This window comes from Haliaeetus leucocephalus, unplaced genomic scaffold (genome assembly GCF_000737465.1).
Source record: "Haliaeetus leucocephalus isolate CR32 unplaced genomic scaffold, Haliaeetus_leucocephalus-4.0 Scaffold373, whole genome shotgun sequence".
NCBI lineage: Eukaryota > Metazoa > Chordata > Aves > Accipitriformes > Accipitridae > Haliaeetus > Haliaeetus leucocephalus.
The window spans coordinates 1,493,305-1,501,826 of NW_010972809.1; positions in this window are offsets into that span (position 1 = coordinate 1,493,305).

An 8,522-nucleotide genomic window follows, 5' to 3' on the forward strand; every position below is an offset into this window, starting at 1 on the left:
CCCCCCCCCAAACCCCTAAATGCCTCTACATCAGGGTGGGAAGTTTGTTCCCTGGTTCCATCCTGGAGAGATGTTTTGATGTCTACCTCCTTGCATCTGCCCTCTTATCTTCCCCCACTATTTTTGAAAGCAACCTTTTACTTTCTGCTTGCATAGCAGCATCTCTGATTCTTGGCCTTTTTCACTGAATTGGGACTTTGGTTTCATCCTGTCAGCAGGTAAATGGCCTTAAACCCTTCATGGTTTTGTCAGGGTAAAGTGGAGCTGAAAAGCATTACATATGTTCCAAGTTGAGAGGCAGCTCTTTTGCCATGTTCAAGTGGGTCTTTCCCCTCCCCCCTTCTCCTTCTATTAAAGGGCTCAGCCACAATGAAGCTTTAATCAGCTTCATTGATTTAAAGCTAATTTGCACTTGGCTTCAAGGCTAAGGTCTGTAGCACAAGCTGAAGACCTTTAAATCAGAAGTCGGAATGAAAAGCCTTAGGTATATCATATTGTCTGCTGTGCAAAAGAATAGCAGCTTCTGAAGACTGCAAATTAACTATAAGAAAAAAGCACAAAGCAGTGTTTTCTTCTGCGTTAATGTAACCTCAGCTTGCTGAGTTACACAAGCTTTGCTATCAACATTTCTGCTTCATCATGTAAATTAATAGAGTCGGCTGAATATGTTTTAGCTCTGTGATGTTTTCAGCACTCCAATTCTGGTCGGTTTCAGTTGGATTTAACCTAATTGCCAAACTGATTCCCATCAGTAATAACTTTTAACATTTATTTTTCCCAAAGGGAAAAAATTGTCTTGTCTGTATTCTGCAATTAAGAAGGTGATGAAATATTCAGTGTATGCCTCCACTCTGACTTAAATTCTTTTGTTAACTTTATCAGATAGACTATAAAATATTAACCAGCCTACTGTCTGAGCATGTGTGAGCTGTATACTGTTTATCAGACATTTTAAGGTACTTATTTTTAACATTGACTAGATCATGGAGGAGACTGCATTATCCTCCATTTTCAGAATCAATGCTTTTGATGGGGCTTGGTGTACCAGAATGTGTGTTTCCAATTTCTTTACAGCGTGATCAGAACACACAGGAAAGTGTCATTACTGCAAGCCTTTATTAACATTTAAACAGGTGGAGCAGAAATAACGTCCTTCCTTAATTTGTCCTTTCACAGTATTTTCTGATCATGCTGTGCTATACAGTGTTGGTTCCTGGAATTTTATAGCCAGTTGCAAGGCTGGGACAATCTAAGATATATGTGGATGTTGCATGCACCTGGTATATATAGATAGGTGCAAACTCGGCAACTAGATTAAAGCAGGGCTTTGGAGATTCTTGTTTGGGAGTAATGTCTGAAAATACCTTATTTTTTGCATGTACATGTCAACTTTTTGCAAGCCTGACATATATGTAAAAATATAAGGAGGATAAACTTGGGTTTGTGGCTGTGTTTTGTTATATCTATTAAGAAAGGCAACACAATTTTCTGAAAGGTTCTGGCCTCTTCTGTGTATGTGGTTTTGAAACAATTCATGAACTCGCTGCAGTGATGGAAGAATTTCAATGCATTCATTAAAAAAGTGACTCTGCTTTCTTGTCAGGTCTGTGAAGTGAGTGCAAGCCTGAGCCACGACAATAAAGTCAAAGCAGTATTTAACTTGTTAGCTTCTCCATAGAAATTAATTCATATGTTTACTTGCTCCTACCTTTTTAAATCTTTTTTTTAAAAAACAACACCCAAACTTTTATGTAAGTTTTCCAGTCAGAATCTGTGTGTTGATATTGAAAGCGCAGTAAATTAGCAGCATTTAAAAGCTGGTGAGCACAGATGCAGTAAGAAGAGGAAAAAATGGAACGTGTGGAACGCAGCAGGAGTGTTTCACACTGCCTGCTTAGGTATCTGCAGCAGGGAGGCGTAGCATTCCTCACCTACCCTGCACATTTACATGTGGCTGAGGGAGCCATATACAGGCCTCGGGATTTTTCTCACCTGACATGTGAAGCTCTGTATGCCGACTCATGTGACTGACTGTAAGAGGTCTTTCCCTGTCCCATCCCTTTCTCCCTGTTCTCCTGCACTAGATTGTGTGACACGAAAGAGTCTGCTTTTCGTCAAGGCTCCCTGTATGCGCAGAGTGCTGTCAGGAGGCTTGTGTTCCCCGGTACAGTGTCTTACTCCCACTGGAAGCCCCGTCCCAGAGCTAACTGCTCTGTGAGCCACACAGCTGCATCCAGCTGCCTGATTCTGGAGTGCCGTGGCATGGTGCTGTCGGAGGTAAAGCGGCGAGGTGTGTGATGGAGACGATAACAGTCTCATATGTAAGGAGTGAAACTAGATAGGTCTGTGTCTAGAATATGTGATGCTGTGGGTATTTAAAAGGCTTTTCATTGCCAGAAATTCGAGACGACAATTGCATGGGGAATAACAGGGGTCTGAGTGACAAGCATTTCTTTCCAGGCGAGTGGTAATGGACACTCCATCCCAGATTACATTTGTTTAAAATACGGATACCTGTTAGGTTTGGGGAGGTATTCTAAGGTTGTCTCCCTCTGCAAGTCAAGGGCAGTCCATGTGCCCTTGTGTTTGACAGTCTGGCCCATATGATCTTTTGGCCCCACATTGTCTGATAAAAATTCATTTTCTTAATCAAAAATGGCTGTTTTCACAAACGATGAATTGCTTTGTGAACAGGCTTATTGGATAGCCTTTTCAAATTAAAAATTTTTGAGTGTGTGTGAGGGGAAGGTTTTGAACTGTCAAAACATCTCATATTGACATTTTCATAACAAAGTTCCAGCTTTAGTTATAGAAACATAATCTTAGTGGAGGTTGAAAAAGAGTTAAAATGGTCAAAAACAAAAGAAAATTTGTTGACTATTAGTCAGGATTTTTCCTCATTATTCTGAATTTTTTGATTTCTACTTTTATCTTTACTGACGTCAGGAGCATTTATTGATTCTCAAATTTTCCTAGAACATGTTCTTTTTTGTGACTTCCTTGCTAGGTCAAAGCAGTTAGAATTATGCTGAAAATGTATATGGAGTTTATTCTTTTTTCAGACCAAATTGCAAAATTATGCAAGATACCAGAAAATAATAATAAGGGATAAACTAAACTGAGACAAGACTGCTTCAGAAGAGTAGAGCAGACCACCAAGAAGGTCCAAAATCTTGAATGGGCTTTGCATAAGTATCCCAAGTGTTCTTATCTGAAGTCCTGCTGCAGATATCCCGGTTAAGATACTTTTTTTTTTTTTTTCCACTCCTCAAGTTATCTTTTCATGAGACTAGCTGCTGTTTGATCGGTTGCTTACAAGTTCATTTTTTAAAAAAAGAGTATGCTACAGAGCCAGTTGTTCCATTTGCAAGATAACTAATACGATATGACCTTATTAAACTCTGTATTGATTACTACGAGGCGACAAACATGTTAATGCAAAGGCATTGGGACAATAGTTTAAAAATGTGACTTCATTCAGGAGTTCTCTAACATGGTCCAGTGCCAATACATTACCAGAAAATTCTTTTTGCTTTTGGACTTAGAGATAAAGGACCAAATGCTGCAAACAAATGCATATTTAATTAGCCTCAATGCTGCCTCTAGTGTGTCCTCTGGGAGCAGAGTAACTCACATGTGGTAAGTGGCTGGTCTTAAATTTAACATGTGCTGGACTTCTGTGGAAATCTGCTGTAAAATTACATTTGGTATAAATTCAGTGATTTGTCTCCTTCATAAAATACCCAAAACACTTCTGAAAAAAATCTAACGCACTTCCTGGTATCATTAAAAAAAAAAAAAAAAAAATTGAGGAGGAGGAATAAGTAGTCCCAAGAGATTTGGTTTTAGTTAGCTGATTAGTAGCCTGGGGTACTGTTGATTTGGTTTGTGATGTTCAAGAATGTGTATGTGTCCCTTCATGTGTGTGAATTTTACCCAAGCTGTAATGACGTCACAACATAAAAGTTGAGAGAGAGAGGCAAACTGACTTCTAAATTTGACGTTAAAGCTCTTCTTCAAGAAGGTGATGTCAACTGTTGGTTACATTTGGCTGCTGCTGCCTTTGAACTTGTAGGGAAGGCTACGGAAAATGCTTTACTCTGTGGAAGAAGGAAGCTAACATTACTTGGAAAGGTCTCTTACAACTTGGGGAAGTCTGTAATTTGTTACGGCTTTTGATTGCAATGAACAGTGCTCACATTTAGGACCAGGAGTATTTATAAACCTGTGTCATTTAGCAACTGTAGCATACTTTTCTGGTAGGATGAAGGAGCTGCAACCAACAAAGGACAAATTTTAGGACACTCTTTACCCTCTTTTCACTACATTCTTGGAGTAAATAATTATTTCCTTTATTTTAACATGTACCAAATGCAAATGAGAAAATCAGATGCTTTAAGGCGTTTCTCAACACTTAACCTTAGCCTTGAAGTTTGTCATCTTCTGTAGTCAATAAACAAAGTTACAGGTTACATCAGGACACCTGACTTAATCATAGAATATCTCAAGTTGGAAGGGACCCATAAGGATCATCGCGTCCAACTCCCTGCTCCTCGCAGGACTACCTAAAACTAAATCGTATGACTAAGATGCTCCTTGAACTCTGACAGACTTGGTGCCATGGCCACTGCCCTGGGGAGCCTGTTCCAGTGACTGACCACCTTCTCCAAATGTCCAATCTAAACTTCCCCTGATGCAGCTTCATTCCATTTCCTCGTGTCCTATTGCTGGTCACCAGAGACAAATGCTATGCTTCTGCTTAGCATTTCTCTTCAGAGCCTGAAGGACTGCACGTCTCCCTCCTCCACTCACTGTAGCTGGACTGCAAGGAAAACACCGTCCAAGGGCTGGTGGTAGTGTTTGCGAGTAACTCAGTGCAGCCTTGCAGGCTGTAGAAGACCTGCAAATGAAAGCACTGCAAGGCTGAATCCCTTACTACAATACTGCATGCAAGACCAAGTGAAAATTAGGACACTGTACTTGGTTATATAAAATACTGAACTGGGTGCTGGTCTAGACTTACCTCATTTTAAGCATTATTGGAGTTTTGTGACTGAAGTACAAAGTCATTATTGAATGCTCCTTTAGGACCAATTCTAAGATCAAATCACGTGTGCATTGCAGTTTCCAGAGAAATATCTTGTGATGGCTTTCTGGATTAGTAAAAATGAGTTTCTTGTTGCTGGTGTGAAACGAGTGGGTGAGTTACTACGCTGCTAACACATTATTGCTCTTACCATTTAGCCAGATCACGATGACTGAAGTGACGTGTATCTTAATTGAAGCTAGAATAAGTCCTCTCATCATTAAGGACTTGAAACAACGCCACTGAAATTAATGAGAGAAATTCCCATTTGCTACAGTGTTTGTTGGCAAAGGCGTGGAATCCTTAGCTCTGCTTTGCAAGCTCCCCCCTCTAACATAGGAATTTGCCTATTAACAAACTGTTTTTTAATAAGTCATCCATTTTGCAAGGAAGGGATGGTTTTGGCACTGATGTAGGACACAGAGTAGAAGACCTGTGCAACAGCATGGTATTCCTTGGCTCTGAGTGCAACAGAACTTGTTCTGTATTAGTCACACATAGGCAGCCCAGCGTACTTCATGCTTATTGATTCACCTTGTTGGTAATTGCAGCATGCTGCTAATAAATGAACCTGCTGAAAACTAATCCACCTATATTGTATATGCATAGTTATGCTCATTGGTGTCAATTAAGTTCAAAGGGCACAGAAAGGCAGTTTGAGTTTCCTTGAATATTTATGATCTTAATATGTGCAAAAGGATGATAATCTTCTAAAAACTTTAGCTATTTTGTAAGGTTTACCTTCTTCACTAAGTATTTCCTACTTTCTTGTTTTTTACTTTGTAAATTATATAGGGGTAGGAGGGAGAGAGGGAAAAGAACATGAGACTCTTAATTTTATTAATTTCCCTTTTACCAGACTGTCCTGATTCATGCAGCATACTGTTGATCAGTGTTCTTTTTTATTGGAAATACCATGTTAATGCTTTCATGCTATTTGCTGTAATCACGTGCTGACAAGTTTTCTTTGGTTTTATAATTTGCTGTTACATTTGGAACAAAACTCTGCATGTGGTTTTTTGTTGTTGTTTTTTTTTTTTTAAAGAACCAGGGGCCAGACTTTCTCAGGTATGCTTAAAGCTTCAGTAACTTAAAGAGGAGATTCAAACTTGAGGCATTCCAGCCACAGCTGCTCAGTCCCACCCCCAAACCACAGCTTCTTGCCCTGTCAGTTGTGCTGATACAAGTATTTGTAGGGCCATGCACTGTTAATCTGTTCACTGAGCTGGTTTAAGTAGTCCTCTGAAAGTGAGTGTTTATTTTTAACCCTGATCTGACTTGCAGAACATGTCTACAAATCATTTGTCAGCACAATGGGTGGCCAATAACCACTACTTCAGGAGGCCTGAGACTTCCAGAGCATCAAACACAGAACGATTTGGTATCTAAATACTTTGAAAAGATCTCCACCTTGATGTCTGTCTGCCTTTGTATTCTGAAAGAGTGAGAAAAGGTACAAAAGTTCTTGGTTACTACAGCCAAGGTCTACTGAAAATAAGATCTGGAGGAAATAATGGCACTAATATTTACCTGGTTCTTTTCTCCTTCAAAGGACTTAACAAGTGAGGCTTAAATAATGATTTGCAATGTAGTGTTAAAGAAGTGCTGTTTCACTTGCATCCCAAATAGGGAAAACAAGAGAATTGGTTATTTGCACATTACTAGAAGAGAGTCTGTAGGATCTCCCTCATAGTCTTCTGATGTACCTGTGTAGCAAATATTCCAGTAGTCTCTGTTGCCTAACCATGAAGGGCGAGTGCCATTTTAGCTGTCCAAGGGTTTCTGAGCCGTCTGCATGGGTCTGTGAAATACAACACTGGACGTATGGGATAGACGTGCTATCTGGGAGAGGTAGGTAAAAGCCATTTAAGATCCTGTATGACACCTAAAAATAGCACTTTGTACGACATCTAAAATAGCACTAGACACCTGTGCTTAGGCAGTTGAGTGACACCCTGTGTAACTCATGCTTAGAATATGAGACCTCTAAATCCCTTTAGGTTATCACAAGATCAGAGTGATTTCTGTCAGGCTCACACTTCATTCATACTGTTGATTTGTGTCAGAGGAAGGCTCAGAAAATGCTCAGATGAGCTATGGCTCCTTGGCCTGCATACCAGGAACCCAAACAAACAGGTGGTTCCTGCTTTGCGAAGCTCATAGTGAAATAGGCAGGCCAGAAGAGGAGTGAGCAGAAAAGGTACGAAGGTGGCCAAACAGCGAGTGAACAATTAAACCAGGGCAGAACTTAAGTCTCTGCATTTTGATTCTGCTGCTCCACCTATAAGATTGGAAGCTCCTAACCTTTTGTTCTGAACCCTAAAAAATTACGCTGCCCAGTATGCCAGTGATGTGTCTGGATCTGAATCTGCACAGATGTCTATAGGACATGTATTACATATGATATGCCCTGAATGTGTCAGATTTCTTGGGCACATGAACAGTTGGTCCACTCATGAGGTTTGTTGTACAGGTACTGTGCAGTTGAGAGGTGAATGCATAGTGGTAGTCTGTCAGTCATCGGGTCAGCTAGGTGTAAAAGATGTGTCTAGGGATAACTGGGCAGTTCAGTAACCTTAGTAAAATGAGGGTAACTCTATTGACCTTCTCTGTAAAGCATTTGCTCTTTTATTCCTAAAATGCTGAAAGTCTCTTTCAGGCCTCATTTTTCCCTCTGTAAAATGGGGACGCATTTCTCAGTCTTACTGCAACGAAGAAATGCTTCATTAGCCAGTGTTTATAGAGAGGGTTGCATTCTCAGAGGAAGTCAGTCAAGTATTCGTGATACTGCAATGTTGCAAAACACAGTCTGTCATGAAATTCTAGGGATCAAACTCAATTCTAGGGTGCTTGTCTTGATTCCCACCAAATCGCTGCACATTATGAATTATTACAGAGATGGTCTGTAGATTATGAACCCCATTAAGTGAATCTTCTTTTCATAGCATGCATTATGTTTGTCAGTAAGAGGCACAAAACATTTTAAAGCTATAAAAATAGCAACTGCTCTTCTGAGATCAAGATATGCCTTCATGTGAAAGCAAATATGCGTGCTGAGTAAACACACAAAAGCTATAAAGGCAGCATGTATGCCTTCTAACACTTGTGTTTTACCAAATTCTGTTTGAATGCTTGTGGTACCTGGATAAAATGGGGGGGGGGGTTGATCCTGACCAAACTCTGTTACCTGCTTATCAGGTCAGCTACTAAGTAGCTTTGATAACTCCTGCTGCGAGTTACCACTAGATTGTTCCATGCTGCTTCCAACTCTTTCATTGTTTTATTCTTGTATAGTATGTCATGGCTTTAATAACAGGAATTTCTTTGAAGCCTGTATGCCTTATACTGAGAAGATGGGAAAGAGAGGTTACTTGTGCATAGTTATTATTGTTACTACTAACTAGCGAGATTAATGTCTCCTGCTGTGGCTGCTGTC